The following is a 27,736-nucleotide window of genomic DNA, read 5'->3' as shown; positions in this document are numbered from 1 at the left end:
TACTGTGTATTAGGACAGTGGATGAGTAGAAGGTGTACTGTGTATTAGGACAGTACTGGATGAGTAGAAGGTGTACTGTGTATTAGGACAGTACTGGATGAGTAGAAGGTGTACTGTGTATTAGGATAGTACTGGATGAGTAGAAGGTGTACTGTGTATTAGGACAGTACTGGATGAGTAGAAGGTGTACTGTGTATTAGGACAGTGGGGTCATTCGCCCCATGACACAACGCCTGTACTGGATGAGTAGAAGGTGTACTGTGTATTAGGACAGTACTGGATGAGTAGAAGGTGTACTGTGTATTAGGACAGTGGGGTCATTCGCCCCATGACACAACGCCTGTACTGGATGAGTAGAAGGTGTACTGTGTATTAGGACAGTACTGGATGAGTAGAAGGTGTACTGTGTATTAGGATAGTACTGGATGAGTAGAAGGTGTACTGTGTATTAGGACAGTGGATGAGTAGAAGGTGGACTGTGTATTAGGACAGTGGGGTTATACGGATTGTAGAATAAATATTTCCTATATACAGGGTAATGCAGGACAGGGATGTGTAATATCTGCCGCCCCTATGACGATGAGTCTGTGTCTTCATCTGATTGGTGTGACACTACAATGTGTAGCTGATTAGAATGGGGAAATATTTCCTGCGATGCGTTCTGCATTAGTGTTCCCCTCCCCCGCAGAGAGACGCGGCCTTGGGGAGCAGTACAAAGCTACTGCGCCAGCATCCGGTGTACAGTGCGTTCTAAGCTGATATCACAGTGATACAGGGGTCATTCCGACCTGATGCACGCTAGGTTTTTTCTCTGCGCTGCAATCAGGTAACAATTGCGCATGCGTAAGCACCACAGTGCACAGGCGCATCGTACGTGTACAAAGCGGATCAGTGCTGAGCGATGGATTTAATGAAGAATCCATTCGCACAGCCGTCCGCAAGGAGATTGACAGGAAGAAGGCGTTTGTGGGTGTCAACTGACTGTTTTCTGGGAGTGGTTGGAAAAACGCAGGCGTGTCCGGGCGTGTGCAGGACGGGTGTCTGACATCAATTCCGGGCCCGGACAGACTGATGTGATCACAGTGGCTGAGTAAGTTCTGGGCTGCGCAGAAACTGCACAAACTGTTTTTGCAGCACGCGGCTGCACATGCGATTGCACACTTGCAAAGTGAAATACACTCCCCTGTGGGCGGCGACTATGCGTTTGCACGGCTGCTAAAAACAGCTAGCGAGCGAACAGGTCTGAATGACCCCCACAAACAGGAGCAACAGGTGATAATACACAGCATACAGAGTGCCCAGAGGTCCGCCCGGGCCCTGCCAGGAATCACCAGTGCCACCTGCAGCGAGGGGGCGCCGCCACAAGCCAGGAATCACCAGTGCCACCTGCAGCGAGGGGGCGCCGCCACAAGCCAGGAATCACCAGTGCCACCTGCAGCGAGGGGGCGCCGCCACAATCCAGGAATCACCAGTGCCATCTGCAGCGAGGGGGCGCCGCCACAAGCCAGGAATCACCAGTGCCACCTGCAGCGAGGGGGCGCCGCCACAAGCCAGGAATCACCAGTGCCACCCGCATTGAGGGGGCGCCGCCACAAGCCAGGAATCACCAGTGCCACCTGCAGCGAGGGGGCGCCGCCACAAGCCAGGAATCACCAGTGCCATTTGCAGGGAGGGGGCGCCGCCACAAGCCAGGAATCACCAGTGCCACCTGCAGCGAGGGGGCGCCGCCACAAGCCAGGAATCACCAGTGCCACCTGCAGCGAGGGGGCGCCGCCACAATCCAGGAATCACCAGTGCCATCTGCAGCGAGGGGGCGCCGCCACAAGCCAGGAATCACCAGTGCCACCTGCAGCGAGGGGGCGCCGCCACAAGCCAGGAATCACCAGTGCCACCCGCAGCGAGGGGGCGCCGCCACAAGCCAGGAATCACCAGTGCCACCCGCATTGAGGGGGCGCCGCCACAAGCCAGGAATCACCAGTGCCACCCGCAGCGAGGGGGTGCCGCCACAAGCCAGGAATCACCATTGCCACCCGCAGCGAGGGGGTGCCGCCACAAGCCAGGAATCACCATTGCCACCCGCAGCGAGGGGGTGCCGCCACAAGCCAGGAATCACCAGTGCCACCCGCAGCGAGGGGGTGCCGCCACAAGCCAGGAATCACCAGTGCCACCCGCAGCGAGGGGGCGCCGCCACAAGCCAGGAATCACCATTGCCACCCGCAGCGAGGGGGCGCCGCCACAAGCCAGGAATCACCAGTGCCACCCGCAGCGAGGGGGTGCCGCCACAAGCCAGGAATCACCATTGCCACCCGCAGCGAGGGGGTGCCGCCACAAGCCAGGAATCACCATTGCCACCCGCAGCGAGGGGGTGCCGCCACAAGCCAGGAATCACCAGTGCCACCCGCAGCGAGGGGGTGCCGCCACAAGCCAGGAATCACCAGTGCCACCCGCAGCGAGGGGGCGCCGCCACAAGCCAGGAATCACCATTGCCACCCGCAGCGAGGGGGCGCCGCCACAAGCCAGGAATCACCAGTGCCACCCGCAGCGAGGGGGCGCCGCCACAAGCCAGGAATCACCAGTGCCACCCGCAGCGAGGGGGCGCCGCCACAAGCCAGGAATCACCAGTGCCACCCGCAGCGAGGGGGTGCCGCCACAAGCCAGGAATCACCAGTGCCACCCGCAGCGAGGGGGCGCCGCCACAAGCCAGGAATCACCATTGCCACCCGCAGCGAGGGGGCGCCGCCACAAGCCAGGAATCACCAGTGCCACCCGCAGCGAGGGGGCGCCGCCACAAGCCAGGAATCACCAGTGCCACCCGCAGCGAGGGGGCGCCGCCACAAGCCAGGAATCACCAGTGCCACCCGCAGCGAGGGGGTGCCGCCACAAGCCAGGAATCACCAGTGCCACCCGCAGCGAGGGGGTGCCGCCACAAGCCAGGAATCACCAGTGCCACCCGCAGCGAGGGGGTGCCGCCACAAGCCAGGAATCACCAGTGCCACCCGCAGCGAGGGGGCGCCGCCACAAGCCAGGAATCACCAGTGCCACCCGCAGCGAGGGGGCGCCGCCACAAGCCAGGAATCACCAGTGCCACCCGCAGCGAGGGGGTGCCGCCACAAGCCAGGAATCACCAGTGCCACCCGCAGCGAGGGGGTGCCGCCACAAGCCAGGAATCACCAGTGCCACCCGCAGCGAGGGGGTGCCGCCACAAGCCAGGAATCACCAGTGCCACCCGCAGCGAGGGGGTGCCGCCACAAGCCAGGAATCACCAGTGCCACCCGCAGCGAGGGGGTGCCGCCACAAGCCAGGAATCACCAGTGCCACCCGCAGCGAGGGGGTGCCGCCACAAGCCAGGAATCACCAGTGCCACCCGCAGCGAGGGGGCGCCGCCACAAGCCAGGAATCACCAGTGCCACCTGCAGCGAGGGGGCGCCGCCACAAGCCAGGAATCACCAGTGCCACCCGCAGCGAGGGGGCGCCGCCACAAGCCAGGAATCACCAGTGCCACCCGCATTGAGGGGGCGCCGCCACAAGCCAGGAATCACCAGTGCCACCCGCAGCGAGGGGGTGCCGCCACAAGCCAGGAATCACCATTGCCACCCGCAGCGAGGGGGTGCCGCCACAAGCCAGGAATCACCATTGCCACCCGCAGCGAGGGGGTGCCGCCACAAGCCAGGAATCACCAGTGCCACCCGCAGCGAGGGGGTGCCGCCACAAGCCAGGAATCACCAGTGCCACCCGCAGCGAGGGGGCGCCGCCACAAGCCAGGAATCACCATTGCCACCCGCAGCGAGGGGGCGCCGCCACAAGCCAGGAATCACCAGTGCCACCCGCAGCGAGGGGGTGCCGCCACAAGCCAGGAATCACCATTGCCACCCGCAGCGAGGGGGTGCCGCCACAAGCCAGGAATCACCATTGCCACCCGCAGCGAGGGGGTGCCGCCACAAGCCAGGAATCACCAGTGCCACCCGCAGCGAGGGGGTGCCGCCACAAGCCAGGAATCACCAGTGCCACCCGCAGCGAGGGGGCGCCGCCACAAGCCAGGAATCACCATTGCCACCCGCAGCGAGGGGGCGCCGCCACAAGCCAGGAATCACCAGTGCCACCCGCAGCGAGGGGGCGCCGCCACAAGCCAGGAATCACCAGTGCCACCCGCAGCGAGGGGGCGCCGCCACAAGCCAGGAATCACCAGTGCCACCCGCAGCGAGGGGGTGCCGCCACAAGCCAGGAATCACCAGTGCCACCCGCAGCGAGGGGGCGCCGCCACAAGCCAGGAATCACCATTGCCACCCGCAGCGAGGGGGCGCCGCCACAAGCCAGGAATCACCAGTGCCACCCGCAGCGAGGGGGGCGCCGCCACAAGCCAGGAATCACCAGTGCCACCCGCAGCGAGGGGGCGCCGCCACAAGCCAGGAATCACCAGTGCCACCCGCAGCGAGGGGGTGCCGCCACAAGCCAGGAATCACCAGTGCCACCCGCAGCGAGGGGGTGCCGCCACAAGCCAGGAATCACCAGTGCCACCCGCAGCGAGGGGGGCGCCGCCACAAGCCAGGAATCACCAGTGCCACCCGCAGCGAGGGGGCGCCGCCACAAGCCAGGAATCACCAGTGCCACCCGCAGCGAGGGGGGCGCCGCCACAAGCAGGAATCACCAGTGCCACCCGCAGCGAGGGGGCGCCGCCACAAGCCAGGAATCACCAGTGCCACCCGCAGCGAGGGGGTGCCGCCACAAGCCAGGAATCACCAGTGCCACCCCGCAGCGAGGGGGTGCCGCCACAAGCCAGGAATCACCAGTGCCACCCGCAGCGAGGGGGTGCCGCCACAAGCCAGGAATCACCAGTGCCACCCGCAGCGAGGGGGTGCCGCCACAAGCCAGGAATCACCAGTGCCACCCGCAGCGAGGGGGTGCCGCCACAAGCCAGGAATCACCAGTGCCACCCGCAGCGAGGGGGTGCCGCCACAAGCCAGGAATCACCAGTGCCACCCGCAGCGAGGGGGTGCCGCCACAAGCCAGGAATCACCAGTGCCACCCGCAGCGAGGGGGGTGCCGCCACAAGCCAGGAATCACCAGTGCCACCCGCAGCGAGGGGGTGCCGCCACAAGCCAGGAATCACCAGTGCCACCCGCAGCGAGGGGGTGCCGCCACAAGCCAGGAATCACCAGTGCCACCCGCAGCGAGGGGGCGCCGCCACAAGCCAGGAATCACCATTGCCACCCGCAGCGAGGGGGCGCCGCCACAAGCCAGGAATCACCAGTGCCACCCGCAGCGAGGGGGTGCCGCCACAAGCCAGGAATCACCATTGCCACCCGCAGCGAGGGGGTGCCGCCACAAGCCAGGAATCACCATTGCCACCCGCAGCGAGGGGGTGGCCGCCACAAGCAGGAATCACCAGTGCCACCCGCAGCGAGGGGGGTGCCCCACAAGCCAGGAATCACCAGTGCCACCCGCAGCGAGGGGGCGCCGCCACAAGCCAGGAATCACCATTGCCACCCGCAGCGAGGGGGCGCCGCCACAAGCCAGGAATCACCAGTGCCACCCGCAGCGAGGGGGCGCCGCCACAAGCCAGGAATCACCAGTGCCACCCGCAGCGAGGGGGCGCCGCCACAAGCCAGGAATCACCAGTGCCACCCGCAGCGAGGGGGTGCCGCCACAAGCCAGGAATCACCAGTGCCACCCGCAGCGAGGGGGCGCCGCCACAAGCCAGGAATCACCATTGCCACCCGCAGCGAGGGGGCGCCGCCACAAGCCAGGAATCACCAGTGCCACCCGCAGCGAGGGGGCGCCGCCACAAGCCAGGAATCACCAGTGCCACCCGCAGCGAGGGGGCGCCGCCACAAGCCAGGAATCACCAGTGCCACCCGCAGCGAGGGGGTGCCGCCACAAGCCAGGAATCACCAGTGCCACCCGCAGCGAGGGGGTGCCGCCACAAGCCAGGAATCACCAGTGCCACCCGCAGCGAGGGGGTGCCGCCACAAGCCAGGAATCACCAGTGCCACCCGCAGCGAGGGGGCGCCGCCACAAGCCAGGAATCACCAGTGCCACCCGCAGCGAGGGGGCGCCGCCACAAGCCAGGAATCACCAGTGCCACCCGCAGCGAGGGGGTGCCGCCACAAGCCAGGAATCACCAGTGCCACCCGCAGCGAGGGGGTGCCGCCACAAGCCAGGAAACACCAGTGCCACCCGCAGCGAGGGGGTGCCGCCACAAGCCAGGAATCACCAGTGCCACCCGCAGCGAGGGGGTGCCGCCACAAGCCAGGAATCACCAGTGCCACCCGCAGCGAGGGGGTGCCGCCACAAGCCAGGAATCACCAGTGCCACCCGCAGCGAGGGGGTGCCGCCACAAGCCAGGAATCACCAGTGCCACCCGCAGCGAGGGGGCGCCGCCACAAGCCAGGAATCACCAGTGCCACCTGCAGCGAGGGGGCGCCGCCACAAGCCAGGAATCACCAGTGCCACCCGCAGCGAGGGGGCGCCGCCACAAGCCAGGAATCACCAGTGCCACCCGCATTGAGGGGGCGCCGCCACAAGCCAGGAATCACCAGTGCCACCCGCAGCGAGGGGGTGCCGCCACAAGCCAGGAATCACCATTGCCACCCGCAGCGAGGGGGTGCCGCCACAAGCCAGGAATCACCATTGCCACCCGCAGCGAGGGGGTGCCGCCACAAGCCAGGAATCACCAGTGCCACCCGCAGCGAGGGGGTGCCGCCACAAGCCAGGAATCACCAGTGCCACCCGCAGCGAGGGGGCGCCGCCACAAGCCAGGAATCACCATTGCCACCCGCAGCGAGGGGGCGCCGCCACAAGCCAGGAATCACCAGTGCCACCCGCAGCGAGGGGGTGCCGCCACAAGCCAGGAATCACCATTGCCACCCGCAGCGAGGGGGTGCCGCCACAAGCCAGGAATCACCATTGCCACCCGCAGCGAGGGGGTGCCGCCACAAGCCAGGAATCACCAGTGCCACCCGCAGCGAGGGGGTGCCGCCACAAGCCAGGAATCACCAGTGCCACCCGCAGCGAGGGGGCGCCGCCACAAGCCAGGAATCACCATTGCCACCCGCAGCGAGGGGGCGCCGCCACAAGCCAGGAATCACCAGTGCCACCCGCAGCGAGGGGGCGCCGCCACAAGCCAGGAATCACCAGTGCCACCCGCAGCGAGGGGGCGCCGCCACAAGCCAGGAATCACCAGTGCCACCCGCAGCGAGGGGGCGCCGCCACAAGCCAGGAATCACCATTGCCACCCGCAGCGAGGGGGCGCCGCCACAAGCCAGGAATCACCAGTGCCACCCGCAGCGAGGGGGCGCCGCCACAAGCCAGGAATCACCAGTGCCACCCGCAGCGAGGGGGCGCCGCCACAAGCCAGGAATCACCAGTGCCACCCGCAGCGAGGGGGTGCCGCCACAAGCCAGGAATCACCAGTGCCACCCGCAGCGAGGGGGTGCCGCCACAAGCCAGGAATCACCAGTGCCACCCGCAGCGAGGGGGTGCCGCCACAAGCCAGGAATCACCAGTGCCACCCGCAGCGAGGGGGTGCCGCCACAAGCCAGGAATCACCAGTGCCACCCGCAGCGAGGGGGTGCCGCCACAAGCCAGGAATCACCAGTGCCACCCGCAGCGAGGGGGTGCCGCCACAAGCCAGGAATCACCAGTGCCACCCGCAGCGAGGGGGTGCCGCCACAAGCCAGGAATCACCAGTGCCACCCGCAGCGAGGGGGTGCCGCCACAAGCCAGGAATCACCAGTGCCACCCGCAGCGAGGGGGTGCCGCCACAAGCCAGGAATCACCAGTGCCACCCGCAGCGAGGGGGTGCCGCCACAAGCCAGGAATCACCAGTGCCACCCGCAGCGAGGGGGTGCCGCCACAAGCCAGGAATCACCAGTGCCACCCGCAGCGAGGGGGTGCCGCCACAAGCCAGGAATCACCAGTGCCACCCGCAGCGAGGGGGCGCCGCCACAAGCCAGGAATCACCATTGCCACCCGCAGCGAGGGGGCGCCGCCACAAGCCAGGAATCACCAGTGCCACCCGCAGCGAGGGGGTGCCGCCACAAGCCAGGAATCACCAGTGCCACCCGCAGCGAGGGGGCGCCGCCACAAGCCAGGAATCACCATTGCCACCCGCAGCGAGGGGGCGCCGCCACAAGCCAGGAATCACCAGTGCCACCCGCAGCGAGGGGGCGCCGCCACAAGCCAGGAATCACCAGTGCCACCCGCAGCGAGGGGGCGCCGCCACAAGCCAGGAATCACCAGTGCCACCCGCAGCGAGGGGGTGCCGCCACAAGCCAGGAATCACCAGTGCCACCCGCAGCGAGGGGGCGCCGCCACAAGCCAGGAATCACCAGTGCCACCCGCAGCGAGGGGGCGCCGCCACAAGCCAGGAATCACCAGTGCCACCCGCAGCGAGGGGGCGCCGCCACAAGCCAGGAATCACCAGTGCCACCCGCAGCGAGGGGGTGCCGCCACAAGCCAGGAATCACCAGTGCCACCCGCAGCGAGGGGGCGCTGCCACAAGCCAGGAATCACCAGTGCCACCCGCAGCGAGGGGGTGCCGCCACAAGCCAGGAATCACCATTGCCACCCGCAGCGAGGGGGTGCTGCCACAAGCCAGGAATCACCATTGCCACCCGCAGCGAGGGGGCGCCGCCACAAGCCAGGAATCACCAGTGCCACCCGCAGCGAGGGGGTGCCGCCACAAGCCAGGAATCACCAGTGCCACCCGCAGCAAGGAGACACCGCCACAAGCCAGGAATCACCATTGCCACCCGCAGCGAGGGGGCGCCGCCACAAGCCAGGAATCACCAGTGCCACCCGCAGCGAGGGGGTGCCGCCACAAGCCAGGAATCACCAGTGCCACCCGCAGCGAGGGGGCGCCGCCACAAGCCAGGAATCACCAGTGCCACCCGCAGCGAGGGGGCGCCGCCACAAGCCAGGAATCACCAGTGCCACCCGCAGCGAGGGGGCGCCGCCACAAGCCAGGAATCACCAGTGCCACCCGCAGCGAGGGGGTGCCGCCACAAGCCAGGAATCACCAGTGCCACCCGCAGCGAGGGGGCGCTGCCACAAGCCAGGAATCACCAGTGCCACCCGCAGCGAGGGGGTGCCGCCACAAGCCAGGAATCACCAGTGCCACCCGCAGCGAGGGGGCGCCGCCACAAGCCAGGAATCACCAGTGCCACCCGCAGCGAGGGGGTGCCGCCACAAGCCAGGAATCACCAGTGCCACCCGCAGCGAGGGGGCGCTGCCACAAGCCAGGAATCACCAGTGCCACCCGCAGCGAGGGGGTGCCGCCACAAGCCAGGAATCACCAGTGCCACCCGCAGCAAGGAGACACCGCCACAAGCCAGGAATCACCAGTGCCACCCGCAGCAAGGAGACACCGCCACAAGCCAGGAATCACCAGTGCCACCCGCAGCAAGGAGACACCGCCACAAGCCAGGAATCACCAGTGCCACCCGCAGCAAGGAGACACCGCCACAAGCCAGGAATCACCATTGCCACCTGCAGCGAGGGGGCGCCGCCACAAGCCAGGAATCACCAGTGCCACCCGCAGCGAGGGGGCGCCGCCACAAGCCAGGAATCACCAGTGCCACCCGCAGCGAGGGGGTGCCGCCACAAGCCAGGAATCACCAGTGCCACCCGCAGCGAGGGGGCGCTGCCACAAGCCAGGAATCACCAGTGCCACCCGCAGCGAGGGGGTGCCGCCACAAGCCAGGAATCACCAGTGCCACCCGCAGCGAGGGGGCGCCGCCACAAGCCAGGAATCACCAGTGCCACCCGCAGCGAGGGGGTGCCGCCACAAGCCAGGAATCACCAGTGCCACCCGCAGCGAGGGGGCGCTGCCACAAGCCAGGAATCACCAGTGCCACCCGCAGCGAGGGGGTGCCGCCACAAGCCAGGAATCACCAGTGCCACCCGCAGCAAGGAGACACCGCCACAAGCCAGGAATCACCAGTGCCACCCGCAGCGAGGGGGTGCCGCCACAAGCCAGGAATCACCAGTGCCACCCGCAGCGAGGGGGCGCCGCCACAAGCCAGGAATCACCAGTGCCACCCGCAGCGAGGGGGTGCCGCCACAAGCCAGGAATCACCAGTGCCACCCGCAGCGAGGGGGCGCTGCCACAAGCCAGGAATCACCAGTGCCACCCGCAGCGAGGGGGTGCCGCCACAAGCCAGGAATCACCAGTGCCACCCGCAGCAAGGAGACACCGCCACAAGCCAGGAATCACCAGTGCCACCCGCAGCAAGGAGACACCGCCACAAGCCAGGAATCACCAGTGCCACCCGCAGCAAGGAGACACCGCCACAAGCCAGGAATCACCAGTGCCACCCGCAGCAAGGAGACACCGCCACAAGCCAGGAATCACCATTGCCACCTGCAGCGAGGGGGCGCCGCCACAAGCCAGGAATCACCAGTGCCACCCGCAGCGAGGGGGCGCCGCCACAAGCCAGGAATCACCAGTGCCACCCGCAGCGAGGGGGTGCCGCCACAAGCCAGGAATCACCAGTGCCACCCGCAGCGAGGGGGCGCTGCCACAAGCCAGGAATCACCAGTGCCACCCGCAGCGAGGGGGTGCCGCCACAAGCCAGGAATCACCAGTGCCACCCGCAGCGAGGGGGCGCCGCCACAAGCCAGGAATCACCAGTGCCACCCGCAGCGAGGGGGTGCCGCCACAAGCCAGGAATCACCAGTGCCACCCGCAGCGAGGGGGCGCTGCCACAAGCCAGGAATCACCAGTGCCACCCGCAGCGAGGGGGTGCCGCCACAAGCCAGGAATCACCAGTGCCACCCGCAGCAAGGAGACACCGCCACAAGCCAGGAATCACCAGTGCCACCCGCAGCAAGGAGACACCGCCACAAGCCAGGAATCACCAGTGCCACCCGCAGCAAGGAGACACCGCCACAAGCCAGGAATCACCATTGCCACCCGCAGCAAGGAGACACCGCCACAAGCCAGGAATCACCAGTGCCACCTGCAGCGAGGGGGCGCCGCCACAAGCCAGGAATCACCAGTGCCATTTGCAGGGAGGGGGCGCCGCCACAAGCCAGGAATCACCAGTGCCACCCGCAGCGAGGGGGCGCCGCCACAAGCCAGGAATCACCAGTGCCACCCGCAGCGAGGGGGTGCCGCCACAAGCCAGGAATCACCAGTGCCACCCGCAGCGAGGGGGCGCTGCCACAAGCCAGGAATCACCAGTGCCACCCGCAGCGAGGGGGTGCCGCCACAAGCCAGGAATCACCAGTGCCACCCGCAGCGAGGGGGCGCCGCCACAAGCCAGGAATCACCAGTGCCACCCGCAGCGAGGGGGTGCCGCCACAAGCCAGGAATCACCAGTGCCACCCGCAGCGAGGGGGCGCTGCCACAAGCCAGGAATCACCAGTGCCACCCGCAGCGAGGGGGTGCCGCCACAAGCCAGGAATCACCAGTGCCACCCGCAGCAAGGAGACACCGCCACAAGCCAGGAATCACCAGTGCCACCCGCAGCAAGGAGACACCGCCACAAGCCAGGAATCACCAGTGCCACCCGCAGCAAGGAGACACCGCCACAAGCCAGGAATCACCATTGCCACCCGCAGCAAGGAGACACCGCCACAAGCCAGGAATCACCAGTGCCACCTGCAGCGAGGGGGCGCCGCCACAAGCCAGGAATCACCAGTGCCATTTGCAGGGAGGGGGCGCCGCCACAAGCCAGGAATCACCAGTGCCACCCGCAGCGAGGGGGTGCCGCCACAAGCCAGGAATCACCAGTGCCACCCGCAGCGAGGGGGCGCTGCCACAAGCCAGGAATCACCAGTGCCACCCGCAGCGAGGGGGTGCCGCCACAAGCCAGGAATCACCAGTGCCACCCGCAGCAAGGAGACACCGCCACAAGCCAGGAATCACCAGTGCCACCCGCAGCAAGGAGACACCGCCACAAGCCAGGAATCACCAGTGCCACCCGCAGCAAGGAGACACCGCCACAAGCCAGGAATCACCATTGCCACCCGCAGCAAGGAGACACCGCCACAAGCCAGGAATCACCAGTGCCACCTGCAGCGAGGGGGCGCCGCCACAAGCCAGGAATCACCAGTGCCATTTGCAGGGAGGGGGCGCCGCCACAAGCCAGGAATCACCAGTGCCACCCGCAGCGAGGGGGCGCCGCCACAAGCCAGGAATCACCAGTGCCACCCGCAGCGAGGGGGTGCCGCCACAAGCCAGGAATCACCAGTGCCACCCGCAGCGAGGGGGCGCTGCCACAAGCCAGGAATCACCAGTGCCACCCGCAGCGAGGGGGTGCCGCCACAAGCCAGGAATCACCAGTGCCACCCGCAGCGAGGGGGCGCCGCCACAAGCCAGGAATCACCAGTGCCACCCGCAGCGAGGGGGTGCCGCCACAAGCCAGGAATCACCAGTGCCACCCGCAGCGAGGGGGCGCTGCCACAAGCCAGGAATCACCAGTGCCACCCGCAGCGAGGGGGTGCCGCCACAAGCCAGGAATCACCAGTGCCACCCGCAGCAAGGAGACACCGCCACAAGCCAGGAATCACCAGTGCCACCCGCAGCAAGGAGACACCGCCACAAGCCAGGAATCACCAGTGCCACCCGCAGCAAGGAGACACCGCCACAAGCCAGGAATCACCATTGCCACCCGCAGCAAGGAGACACCGCCACAAGCCAGGAATCACCAGTGCCACCTGCAGCGAGGGGGCGCCGCCACAAGCCAGGAATCACCAGTGCCATTTGCAGGGAGGGGGCGCCGCCACAAGCCAGGAATCAGCAGTGCCACCCGCAGCGAGGGGGTGCCGCCACAAGCCAGGAATCACCAGTGCCACCCGCAGCGAGGAGACACCGCCACAATAAGATGTGCCCCCACCTCTTGGGTGTCTCCCATAGGTGCATGGGGAACCCCGGGGAGTGAGATTGGGGTATTTGCTAATCAATGCGACCACAATAACCCCACTGGCGGCGCTGGTGCACATGTACCGGTCCTGCACTGTGCGTGCGCTAGCAGCCAATGCGATCTGATCTCACTGGCTGCGAACGCCTCGGCCTGATTGTGGGGTGGGGGGTGGCAACAGTGCGTTGCGGGGGTGTCGTCAGATCGCCTGCATACGCAGTCTAGCTGCGGCTGCAGGGGGTCGTCCACAGTTGTAGCCACTGGGCAGGCCAATTAGCATGCTGGGCGGCCTCGTCCTGCGATAGGAAGGATTGCAGAGTCTGCGATCCTTACTGAGTAACCCCCTATGTACTAACCGGCAGTTTTATTATTTTGGACGATTTTCCGTTGACTTTGTAAACCGACCAAAACCGCAGATTTACTAATGTCAAAACCGACAAACCGTAGAGCACTACGGCACATTGCACCAGTGACTGACGCTTGTATACAGAGATTTACTAACACTCACAGTCCTGCCTGCGGACGCGCGTTCTGGAGAAGCAGCGCACGGGTTGCTATGATCACTGTGCTCTGTGCAGGCCGTCTCACATAAATAAATAATTAAAGGGTTAAAAAAAGTTTTACAAAAATAAACATTTAGTGAGGCCCCCAAAAATCAATGGGCCCCATAATTCAGACATGATCGCAGATGTAAATTTAACACATCTACAATCAGCCGCCCTAGTCCGCCCTGCATGTCAGGCCCAAACTCCCCCTCTGCCCCGCACAAGTACAAAGGCTTTGCACAGTGGCGATACTTTTATACTTGAAGAGCAACCTCCAGCCAGCCCAGCTTCTGCACGCTGGCAGGGAGCTACCCGTTGCTGTGATGGACGCGGCGGCTGCGTGTGACGTCACGCAGCCGCCGCAGCCTGCCCCTCCGCATGGTCCATGTATGCCTGAGTCGCCTGGACTGCGCCTTTAAAATGGCGGCCAAACGTTTATTGCTGCAGATTAGAAATAGCAGCTATGGTTCAATAGTTACAACTTTTTGTTGTTGGAATTACAGGCTGAACTGTTCTCCATAAAGGACAGTCATTTAATGTTCCACATGTTGTTCCTCTTGGTCAACACAATTTCGAAGGCGCTGGATCCAATCGTCATGCACTCGCAGAAGGATTTCCGTAGAAACGCTGGCACACGCTTCTTCAATCCGTTGCCGGAGATGACGTCTGTTTCTTATTTTCTCCGCATACACGAGTTGCTTTAACAAGATGCCTCGTGCAAAAGACGGATCCTGTTGATGTTGCTCTAAGGCCCGCGTGCTGCATACGTCTGTCTGGGTCATCCTCCGCTAGGTACTGAAGTAGCTGGATCATGAATGGATGCCATCGATGGGCATGAAGGATTCATACGATCGATGACTGGCTGATTCCACATTCTGATGACAAACGTTGTGTGCTGCGTTGTGGGCTCTTCACGAAGGATGCCCAAACCATTGTTGATACAAGAATATCTCACGGCGCTAATACTACATTTTAAATGTTATATTTATTCTAAAACAAACCTTAATAGTTAATAGGAATACAGATATTAATCAGCTGCAGAATGTTAGTTGTGCTAGTGTAAGCACAAAATCAGTAGTTCCCCTTTAAGAAAGGGGGATTACCAGCTAGACAATATAAGAAAAGAACACTCTGCGCTATTTAAAAACCTTCCAGACTCCAAATAAAGTGAATTCACATGTATACATAAAAACTCCTTTTTATTCCGGATTAGATTAATCACATAAATCTCTAATTAGTAGATGAAACCACATAAAATTCTTAATCTAATAAAAAAAGCTATCATATGCATATAAATTTAACAACTCTAATTAACTCTTATTTTCAAAAGCCGGCTTTCTATATGTACCTAAAATAAAATATGGATCAGGGCTCATGCGTATATAGGCCCTCATTCCGAGTCGTTCGCTCGTTCTTTTTCATCGCATCGCAGTGAAAATCCGCTTAGTACGCATGCGCAATGTTCGCACTGCGACTGCGCCAAGTAATTTAACAATGAAGATAGTATTTTTACTCACGGCTTTTTCTTCGCTCCGGCGATCGTAGTGTGATTGACAGGAAATGTGTGTTACTGGGCGGAAACACGGCGTTTACGGGCGTGTGGATGAAAACGCTACCGTTTCCGGAAAAAACGCAGGAGTGGCTGGAGAAACGGGGGAGTGTCTGAGCGAACGCTGGGTGTGTTTGTGACGTCAAACCAGGAACGACAAGCACTGAACTGATCGCACAGGCAGAGTAAGTGTGGAGCTACTCTAAAACTGCTAAGTAGTTTGTGATCGCAATAATGCGAATACATCGGTTGCAATTTTAGGATGCTAAGATACACTCCCAGTAGGCGTAGGCTTAGCGTGTGTAACTCTGCTAAATTCGCCTTGCGACCGATCAACTCGGAATGAGGGCCATAATAACCACTATATGTGCAATAGGAGATATACTTATTAATTGATGTGCAAATCGGTCTTCTCAGATTGTCCACTAACTGCTTGTAGAGAGACGGAATGATCAGATGTAGTAATCACCGCTTGTTGTTACAAAGTCTCAGAACGGCTCCTTGTGTTATTGCACTGAACACTCGTTGTTACAACGTCTCAAACAATTCCTTCTACACAGATAATGGTAACAGTTCCTGATTGCCTAATCAGGCTGGCTAAATGGTGAAAACTCTCACCCTCCGTCTTACACGAAGACGGATCCAGCTGGAGATACACTGCACTGCCGGTCAGGTGCGGCTAGGGAGCTCCGGACGTCTCCGGCCCCCAACGTATGAAATGCCGCTGCAGTCCCAAGTGAAGCCGCTGATGTAATTTCGCTGGCGTCCGGCGTGGTGCAGTGATTCTTAGGTGATAACCGCAATGAATGGTATTGTCATCAGATGTCCCTTCTTTCCGCTTTTGAAAACTATTGTTGAGGTAGCACTTTTCGGACGACCACTCCGTGACTTGTCAGCCATAGTCCCAGTTTCTCGGAATTTGGAAATAAGGCACCTGACAGTGTTATGTGAAATTGGAGGTCTTTCTGGGTGCCGGTTGTTAAAATCTGCAGCTATGACATAGAAACTTCATTCTCCAGACATCAAAATGACCTCAATTCTCTCCTCTTTTGTCAAAGCCATCTTCAGTTACCTGCAACAAAAAAAGTTGTAATGTTTGAACCATGGGGGTGATTCCGAGTTGTTCGCTCGCTAGCTGCTTTTAGCAGCATTGCACACGCTAAGCCGCCGCCCTCTGGGAGTGTATCTTAGCTTAGCAGAATTGCGAACGAAAGATTAGCAGAATTGCGAATAGAAATTTCTTAGCAGTTTCTGAGTAGCTCGAGACTTACTCCTACACTGCGATCAGCTCAGGCCGTTTCGTTCCTGGTTTGACGTCACACACACACCCAGCGTTCGCCCAGCCACTCCCCCGTTTCTCCAGACACTCCCGCGTTTTTCCTTGAAACGCCTGCGTTTTTCCGCACACTCCCAAAAACGGCCAGTTTCCGCACAGAAACACCCACTTCCTGTCAATCACACTCCGATCAGCAGAACGATGAAAAAACTTTGTTATGCCGTGAGTAAAATACCTAACTTTTGTGCTAATTTACTTGGCGCAGGCGCACTGCATACATTGTGCATGCGCAGTTTGCGACTAATCGCTCCGTAGCGGAAAAAAATAACGAGCAAACAACTTGGAATGACCCCCTGTATCTGCTATTTCACATCTGTTTGCAACAATAAACTGTTCAGACAATTCTGATGTTGTTTGACATGTTACACGACCCCCTTTCCATTTGAAAAAACTGACTTAGATCCAAGGTGGACGATTTAAAGATGGCGCCCATGTTCGGTACATACCCTAAAAGACAGCCCACCTCCCCCATACCTTACTGGAGTATTCAGTTTTCCCATTTCCTGCACAGTGTTTGAAACAAAAGGGTGTACTGCGACTTCAGAATCACCCTGTATATCCATCTTCCCACCCAGAGGCCATGTGGTATCCCACCGGGGGGAGCGTCCGGGATATCACACAAACCTCCATTGTACTAATCTCAGAGCCACTGAGAGATGAAAGACAGCGCTGCGCAGTCTCCGGTGCCTCAGCGAGATCTCCAGCCAGAACACATACATAGGGATGCACGGTGGCACAGTGGCCGGTATCGCTACAGCACAGCTGTGAGGTCAGGGTTGTGATCGTGTGAAATCACCATGTGTGGGATTCCTCCCACAGCCCTGACTCATCGCTGGCCGGCTGATGATACTGTGTGTGGCAGAGAAATTAGAGTGTAAGCTCCGCTGCGACAGGGACTGATGTGAATAATGGAACAATCCCAGTACAACAGCTGAGCGCAGGACAGTGATGATGTCATGGCCAGCGCGCCTCTCTGTCATGATGACGCAATGTCTCTGGGTGTCCTGCAGAAGGTCACGTCCATGTGGAATATGCCTGGGGATACCTCTGCGGGGAGCAGGATGGATGAGGGAGGGGAAGGGGGGGGGGGAATATATATATATATATATATATATATATATCTGACACTGACTCACTGTTCATCCCAGCGCACAGCAGTGACCCCCCCCCCCCCCAGGCTCACAGTCTGATAATGGGTGAGAACCGCGGGTGGGAAATCTGTCGCTTCTCTATTTAGATGCAAGCTGTGAATAGAAGTATTTTATCGCGTCTCCTGGGCAGAACATGTCTTCTCCTGTCTTCCCATCTTATCTCCCCCCCTGTATGACACCAGCACAGACCCCCAGGGTCCCCCGCCGCCTCCCAGCAGTGATGGGGGGGTATACTGTGTCTCCGCCTGATATTTATATGCTTTTATCTAACACACAACAAGGAGACACACAGGGACTATCACCCAGACGCTTCCAATCCTCATGTGTCTGATCTTATAGCTCTGTTCTTATGTATTATTTATTAGCGGTGTCTTATATAGCACCAGCATATACCATTGCGCTTTACAGTTGGAACAACAGTGATAACAGAGAAGTGGGTAATATCAGACAGACAGAGAGGTAGGAGGGCCCTGCTCGCAGGCTCACACTCTTTATTCCAGCGTTCTCTCCATCCGGCTCTCCTATGGTCTGGGGGTACTGGACCTATTCCGGTTCCTCTGGAGGTTCTGTCCTGTGTAGGAGCGGAGCCGCTTCCAGCCGGGGAGCTGACACAGCTATTACAGCTGGCTGTAACTTGTACACAGGAGATTTACTAAGTCACAAGCAGCCGCCGCTGTCATTTTATAGTGTAATTGTTATTGAGACTTATAGACAGGGTCATCAAGATGCAGCAAGGGGCCCGGGAGTGCTGCGGAGGGGTAACTAAGCCCCCCCGGGATACCGCAACCACACCTGGTGTGTGCACTGTAGTCGTGTACACAATGGTGAGTCGCACCCGCCTCCCTTCTAATGGCCGCCACTGCTCCCAAGTAACCAACACGCTCTGCGTATAACTTATAATTTGAGTTTTTAAATAAAAATCCAGGTGAGGAGTGACGTATGTAACAACAGATACATGAAGCTGTGCCCCGTGTGCTGCTGTTACAGATCAGTGGTTGGTAGCTGCGGTATTATGGTGTTTGCTGCCCCCTCCCCCCCATCAATTCCTTGTACTGTAAATATATCTATCAACCCCCATCACTTTCACCTGCTGCCTGTTACCCCATAGACGCTGCTTACTGGGGCGTCCACATTACCGGGAGAGCACACTGACTGCCTGCAAGTGTCCTCACCTGACTGCAAGGTAGCATGGGGTATTACTAGTGTGTGGCCTCATCTACCTCTCACATGGGGTATTACTAGTGTGGGGCCTCATCTACCTCTCACATGGGGTATTACTAGTGTGGGGCCTCATCTACCTCTCACATGGGGTATTACTAGTGTGAGGCCTCATCTACCTCTCACATGGGGTATTACTAGTGTGGGGCCTCATCTACCTCTCACATGGGGTATTACTAGTGTGAGGCCTCATCTACCTCTCACATGGGGTATTACTAGTGTGGGGCCTCATCTACCTCTCACATGGGGTATTACTAGTGTGGGGCCTAATCTACCTCTCACATGGGGTATTACTAGTGTGAGGCCTCATCTACCTCTCACATGGGGTATTACTAGTATGAGGCCCCCTCCTCCTACCACATGGGGTATTACTAGTGTGAGGCCTCATCTACCTCTCACATGGGGTATTACTAGTTTGGGGCCTCATCTACCTCTCACATGGGGTATTACTAGTGTGAGGCCTCATCTACCTCTCACATGGGGTATTACTAGTGTGGGGCCACATCTACCTCTCACATGGGGTATTACTAGTGTGAGGCCTCATCTACCTCTCACATGGGGTATTACTAGTGTGGAGCCTCATCTACCTCTCACATGGGGTATTACTAGTGTGGGGCCTCATCTACCTCTCACATGGGGTATTACTAGTGTGAGGCCTCATCTACCTCTCACATGGGGTATTACTAGTGTGGGGCCTCATCTACCTCTCACATGGGGTATTACTAGTGTGGGGCCTCATCTACCTCTCACATGGGGTATTACTAGTGTGGGGCTAATCTACCTCTCCCATGGAGTATTACTAGCGTGGGGCCTCATCTACCTCTCACATGGGGTATTACTAGTGTGGGGCTAATCTACCTCTCACATGGGGTATTACTAGTATGAGGCCTCATCTACCTCTCACATGGGGTATTACTAGTATGAGGCCTCATCTACCTACCACACGGGGTATTACTAGTGTGGGGCCTCATCTACCTCTCACATGGGGTATTACTAGTGTGGGGCCTCATCTACCTCTCACATGGTGTATTACTAGTATGAGGCCTCATCTACCTACCACACGGGGTATTACTAGTGTGGGGCCTCATCTACCTCTCACATGGGGTTATTACTAGTGTGAGGTCTCATCTGCCTCTCACATGGAGTATTACTAGTGTGGGGCCTCATCTACCTCTCACATGGGGTATTACTAGTGTGGGGCCTCATCTACCTCTCACATGGGGTATTACTAGTATGAGGCCTCATCTACCTACCACATGGGGTATTACTAGTGTGAGGCCTCATCTACCTCTCACATGGGGTATTACTAGTGTGAGGCCTCATCTACCTCTCACATGGGGTATTACTAGTATGAGGCCTCATCTACCTACCACATGGGGTATTACTAGTGTGAGGTCTCATCTACCTACCACATGGGGTATTACTAGTGATTGGCCCCATCTACCTCTCACATGGGGTATTACTAGCCTGGGGCCCCATCTACCTCTTGCATGGGGTATTACTAGTGTGAGGCCTCATCTACCTCTCACATGGGGTATTACTAGTGTGAAGTCTCATCTACCTCTCACATGGGGTAACACTAGTAATGGGCCCCATCTACCTCTCACATGGGGTATTACTAGTATGAGGCCACATCTACCTACCACATGGGGTATTACTAGTGTGAGCCTCATATACCTCTCACATGGGGTGTTACTAGTGATAAGATTCATCTACCTCTCACACGGGGTGTTACTAGTGTGAGGCCCAATCTACATCTCACATGGGGTTATTACTAGTGTGAGGTCTCATCTGCCTCTCACATGGGGTATTACTAGTGTGAGGCCTCATCTACCTACCACATGGGGTATTACTAGTATGAGGCCTCATCTACCTCTCACATGGGGTATTACTAGTGTGAGGCCCCCTCCTCCTACCACATGGGGTATTACTAGTGTGAGGCCTCATCTACCTCTCACATGGGGTATTACTAGTATGAGGCCCCCTCCTCCTACCACATGGGGTATTACTAGTGTGATGCCTCATCTACCTCTCACATGGGGTATTACTAGTATGAGGCCCCCTCCTCCTACCACATGGGGTATTACTAGTGTGAGGCCTCATCTACCTACCACACGGGGTATTACTAGTGTGGGGCCTCATCTACCTCTCACATGGGGTATTACTAGTGTGAGGCCTCATCTACCTCTCACATGGGGTATTACTAGTGTGAGGCCTCATCTACCTACCACATGGGGTATTACTAGTGTGGGGCCTCATCTACCTCTCACATGGGGTATTACTAGTATGAGGCCTCATCTACCTACCACATGGGGTATTACTAGTGTGAGGCCCCCTCCTCCTACCACATGGGGTATTACTAGTGTGAGGCCTCATCTACCTCTCACATGGGATATTACTAGTATGAGGCCCCCTCCTCCTACCACATGGGGTATTACTAGTGTGAGGCCTCATCTACCTCTCACATGGGGTATTACTAGTATGAGGCCCCCTCCTCCTACCACATGGGGTATTACTAGTGTGAGGCCTCATCTACCTACCACATGGGGTATTACTAGTGTGGGGCCTCATCTACCTCTCACATGGAGTATTACTAGTGTGAGGTCTCATCTACTTCTCACATGGGGTATTACTAGTGTGAGGCCTCATCTACCTCTCACATGGGGTATTACTAGTATGAGGCCCCCTCCTCCTACCACATGGGGTATTACTAGTGTGAGGCCTCATCTACCTCTCACATGGGGTATTACTAGTATGAGGCCCCCTCCTCCTACCACATGGGGTATTACTAGTGTGAGGCCTCATCTACCTACCACATGGGGTATTACTAGTGTGGGGCCTCAACTACCTCTCACATGGAGTATTACTAGTGTGAGGTCTCATCTACCTCTCACATGGGGTATTACTAGTGTGGGGCCTCATCTACCTCTCACATGGGGTATTACTAGTGTGAGGCCTCATCTACCTCTCACATGGGGTATTACTAGTGTGGGGCCTCATCTACCTCTCACATGGGGTATTACTAGTGTGGGGCCTAATCTACCTCTCACATGGGGTATTACTAGTGTGAGGCCTCATCTACCTCTCACATGGGGTATTACTAGTATGAGGCCCCCTCCTCCTACCACATGGGGTATTACTAGTGTGAGGCCTCATCTACCTCTCACATGGGGTATTACTAGTGTGGGGCCTCATCTACCTCTCACATGGGGTATTACTAGTGTGAGGCCTCATCTACCTCTCACATGGGGTATTACTAGTGTGGGGCCACATCTACCTCTCACATGGGGTATTACTAGTGTGAGGCCTCATCTACCTCTCACATGGGGTATTACTAGTGTGGGGCCTCATCTACCTCTCACATGGGGTATTACTAGTGTGGGGCCTCATCTACCTCTCACATGGGGTATTACTAGTGTGAGGCCTCATCTACCTCTCACATGGGGTATTACTAGTGTGGGGCCTCATCTACCTCTCACATGGGGTATTACTAGTGTGGGGCCTCATCTACCTCTCACATGGGGTATTACTAGTGTGGGGCTAATCTACCTCTCCCATGGAGTATTACTAGCGTGGGGCCTCATCTACCTCTCACATGGGGTATTACTAGTGTGGGGCTAATCTACCTCTCACATGGGGTATTACTAGTATGAGGCCTCATCTACCTCTCACATGGGGTATTACTAGTATGAGGCCTCATCTACCTACCACACGGGGTATTACTAGTGTGGGGCCTCATCTACCTCTCACATGGGGTATTACTAGTGTGGGGCCTCATCTACCTCTCACATGGTGTATTACTAGTATGAGGCCTCATCTACCTACCACACGGGGTATTACTAGTGTGGGGCCTCATCTACCTCTCACATGGGGTTATTACTAGTGTGAGGTCTCATCTGCCTCTCACATGGAGTATTACTAGTGTGGGGCCTCATCTACCTCTCACATGGGGTATTACTAGTGTGGGGCCTCATCTACCTCTCACATGGGGTATTACTAGTATGAGGCCTCATCTACCTACCACATGGGGTATTACTAGTGTGAGGCCTCATCTACCTCTCACATGGGGTATTACTAGTGTGAGGCCTCATCTACCTCTCACATGGGGTATTACTAGTATGAGGCCTCATCTACCTACCACATGGGGTATTACTAGTGTGAGGTCTCATCTACCTACCACATGGGGTATTACTAGTGATTGGCCCCATCTACCTCTCACATGGGGTATTACTAGCCTGGGGCCCCATCTACCTCTTGCATGGGGTATTACTAGTGTGAGGCCTCATCTACCTCTCACATGGGGTATTACTAGTGTGAAGTCTCATCTACCTCTCACATGGGGTAACACTAGTAATGGGCCCCATCTACCTCTCACATGGGGTATTACTAGTATGAGGCCACATCTACCTACCACATGGGGTATTACTAGTGTGAGCCTCATATACCTCTCACATGGGGTGTTACTAGTGATAAGATTCATCTACCTCTCACACGGGGTGTTACTAGTGTGAGGCCCAATCTACATCTCACATGGGGTTATTACTAGTGTGAGGTCTCATCTGCCTCTCACATGGGGTATTACTAGTGTGAGGCCTCATCTACCTACCACATGGGGTATTACTAGTATGAGGCCTCATCTACCTCTCACATGGGGTATTACTAGTGTGAGGCCCCCTCCTCCTACCACATGGGGTATTACTAGTGTGAGGCCTCATCTACCTCTCACATGGGGTATTACTAGTATGAGGCCCCCTCCTCCTACCACATGGGGTATTACTAGTGTGAGGCCTCATCTACCTCTCACATGGGGTATTACTAGTATGAGGCCCCCTCCTCCTACCACATGGGGTATTACTAGTGTGAGGCCTCATCTACCTACCACACGGGGTATTACTAGTGTGGGGCCTCATCTACCTCTCACATGGGGTATTACTAGTGTGAGGCCTCATCTACCTCTCACATGGGGTATTACTAGTGTGAGGCCTCATCTACCTACCACATGGGGTATTACTAGTGTGGGGCCTCATCTACCTCTCACATGGGGTATTACTAGTATGAGGCCTCATCTACCTACCACATGGGGTATTACTAGTGTGAGGCCCCCTCCTCCTACCACATGGGGTATTACTAGTGTGAGGCCTCATCTACCTCTCACATGGGATATTACTAGTATGAGGCCCCCTCCTCCTACCACATGGGGTATTACTAGTGTGAGGCCTCATCTACCTCTCACATGGGGTATTACTAGTATGAGGCCCCCTCCTCCTACCACATGGGGTATTACTAGTGTGAGGCCTCATCTACCTACCACATGGGGTATTACTAGTGTGGGGCCTCATCTACCTCTCACATGGAGTATTACTAGTGTGAGGTCTCATCTACTTCTCACATGGGGTATTAATAGTGTGAGGCCTCATCTACCTCTCACATGGGGTATTACTAGTATGAGGCCCCCTCCTCCTACCACATGGGGTATTACTAGTGTGAGGCCTCATCTACCTCTCACATGGGGTATTACTAGTATGAGGCCCCCTCCTCCTACCACATGGGGTATTACTAGTGTGAGGCCTCATCTACCTACCACATGGGGTATTACTAGTGTGGGGCCTCATCTACCTCTCACATGGAGTATTACTAGTGTGAGGTCTCATCTACCTCTCACATGGGGTATTACTAGTGTGGGGCCTCATCTACCTCTCACATGGGGTATTACTAGTGTGAGGCCTCATCTACCTCTCACATGGGGTATTACTAGTGTGGGGCCTCATCTACCTCTCACATGGGGTATTACTAGTGTGGGGCCTAATCTACCTCTCACATGGGGTATTACTAGTGTGAGGCCTCATCTACCTCTCACATGGGGTATTACTAGTATGAGGCCCCCTCCTCCTACCACATGGGGTATTACTAGTGTGAGGCCTCATCTACCTCTCACATGGGGTATTACTAGTGTGGGGCCTCATCTACCTCTCACATGGGGTATTACTAGTGTGAGGCCTCATCTACCTCTCACATGGGATATTACTAGTGTGGGGCCACATCTACCTCTCACATGGGGTATTACTAGTGTGAGGCCTCATCTACCTCTCACATGGGGTATTACTAGTGTGGGGCCTCATCTACCTCTCACATGGGGTATTACTAGTGTGGGGCCTCATCTACCTCTCACATGGGGTATTACTAGTGTGAGGCCTCATCTACCTCTCACATGGGGTATTACTAGTGTGGGGCCTCATCTACCTCTCACATGGGGTATTACTAGTGTGGGGCCTCATCTACCTCTCACATGGGGTATTACTAGTGTGGGGCTAATCTACCTCTCCCATGGAGTATTACTAGCGTGGGGCCTCATCTACCTCTCACATGGGGTATTACTAGTGTGGGGCTAATCTACCTCTCACATGGGGTATTACTAGTATGAGGCCTCATCTACCTCTCACATGGGGTATTACTAGTATGAGGCCTCATCTACCTACCACACGGGGTATTACTAGTGTGGGGCCTCATCTACCTCTCACATGGGGTATTACTAGTGTGGGGCCTCATCTACCTCTCACATGGTGTATTACTAGTATGAGGCCTCATCTACCTACCACACGGGGTATTACTAGTGTGGGGCCTCATCTACCTCTCACATGGGGTTATTACTAGTGTGAGGTCTCATCTGCCTCTCACATGGAGTATTACTAGTGTGGGGCCTCATCTACCTCTCACATGGGGTATTACTAGTGTGGGGCCTCATCTACCTCTCACATGGGGTATTACTAGTATGAGGCCTCATCTACCTACCACATGGGGTATTACTAGTGTGAGGCCTCATCTACCTCTCACATGGGGTATTACTAGTGTGAGGCCTCATCTACCTCTCACATGGGGTATTACTAGTATGAGGCCTCATCTACCTACCACATGGGGTATTACTAGTGTGAGGTCTCATCTACCTACCACATGGGGTATTACTAGTGATTGGCCCCATCTACCTCTCACATGGGGTATTACTAGCCTGGGGCCCCATCTACCTCTTGCATGGGGTATTACTAGTGTGAGGCCTCATCTACCTCTCACATGGGGTATTACTAGTGTGAAGTCTCATCTACCTCTCACATGGGGTAACACTAGTAATGGGCCCCATCTACCTCTCACATGGGGTATTACTAGTATGAGGCCACATCTACCTACCACATGGGGTATTACTAGTGTGAGCCTCATATACCTCTCACATGGGGTGTTACTAGTGATAAGATTCATCTACCTCTCACACGGGGTGTTACTAGTGTGAGGCCCAATCTACATCTCACATGGGGTTATTACTAGTGTGAGGTCTCATCTGCCTCTCACATGGGGTATTACTAGTGTGAGGCCTCATCTACCTACCACATGGGGTATTACTAGTATGAGGCCCCCTCCTCCTACCACATGGGGTATTACTAGTGTGAGGCCTCATCTACCTCTCACATGGGGTATTACTAGTATGAGGCCTCATCTACCTCTCACATGGGGTATTACTAGTATGAGGCCTCATCTACCTACCACATGGGGTATTACTAGTGTGAGGCCTCATCTACCTACCACATGGGGTATTACTAGTGATGGGCCCTATCTACCTACCACATGGGGTATTACTAGTGTGAGGCCTCATCTACCTACCACATGGGGTATTACTAGTGATTGGCCCCATCTATCTCTCACATGGGGTATTACTAATGTGAGGCCACATCTACCTCTCACATGGGGTATTACTAGCCTGGGGCCCCATCTACCTCTCGCATGGGGTATTACTAGTGTGAGGCCTCATCTACCTCTCACATGGGGTATTACTAGTGTGAAGCCTCATCTACCTCTCACATGGGGTAACACTAGTAATGGGCCCCATCTACCTCTCACATGGGGTATTACTAGTATGAGGCCACATCTACCTACCACATGGGGTATTACTAGTGTGAGCCTCATATACCTCTCACATGGGGTGTTACTAGTGATAAGATTCATCTACCTCTCACACGGGGTGTTACTAGTGTGAGGCCCAATCTACATCTCACATGGGGGTATTACTAGTGTGGTGCCTCATCTACCTACCACATGGGGGTATTACTAGTGTGGGGCCCTGTCTACCTCTCACAAGGCGTATTACTAGTGTGGTGCCTCATCTACCTACCACATGGGGGTATTACTAGTGTGGGGCCCTGACTACCTCTCACATAGGGTATTACTAGTGTGGGGCCCTATCTACCTCTCACATGGGGTATGACTAGTGAGGGGTCAGAAGCAGAGCCAGCCACAGGCATAGGCAAACTAGGCAATTTCCTAGGGCATTTGATATGCCGAAGGGCACAAACAGCTTCTGTTGATTAAAATGATATGCTGCATGCCTATATTCTGTGTGTGACTGCGGCTGTATCTGCATACGAAATGCTACGTTACAGTGTACTCCTGGAAATCATTGTAACGTAGCATTTCATATGCAGATACAGTCACACTCGCACAAAGAATATAGGCATGATGCATATCATTTTAATCAGCAGAAGCTGCTTGCGCATCCTAGCTACAAAGTAATGCAAATAAGATGCATTTCATAAAAAAATAAAGGCGCCCGACGTTAGCAGAGCTGCCAGCTGACTCACCTGCTGCATGGAGTATTGAGGCAAGATGTATGAGGACACATCTTTATCCAAGGAGAGGCAGAGGTCACTGTGTTAGCGGTCATGTGAGTGCTGTGTGCAGGTGGGTTGGTTGTTCAGTAGTGTTCTGCATATGTGTAAGGGGCACTATGTGTGTCATTAGGTGTATAAGGGCATTAGTAATGTGAAGCATATGTGTAAGGGACGTTATGTGTATAAGGCAGTGGTTCCCAAACTGTGTGCCGTGGCACCCTGGGGTGCCTCGGGACACTTGCAGGGATGCCTCGGGTTGGTGGTCCAGAACCAATTAAAATTCTGCATGGTCAATGTAAAAAGCAAAACCAGTGTTAATGGCTACCAATCATAAAATATATTGACAATCAGAAGCAAATCTTGTCCCTCACCACATAAGTTACCCTAAGGATGACTTATAAATACAATTTACATAATTTAATA

The sequence above is a fragment of the Pseudophryne corroboree genome (assembly GCF_028390025.1).
Source record: "Pseudophryne corroboree isolate aPseCor3 chromosome 2 unlocalized genomic scaffold, aPseCor3.hap2 SUPER_2_unloc_1, whole genome shotgun sequence".
In the NCBI taxonomy this organism is placed as follows: Eukaryota; Metazoa; Chordata; class Amphibia; order Anura; family Myobatrachidae; genus Pseudophryne; species Pseudophryne corroboree.
This window is presented reverse-complemented; position numbering follows the sequence as displayed.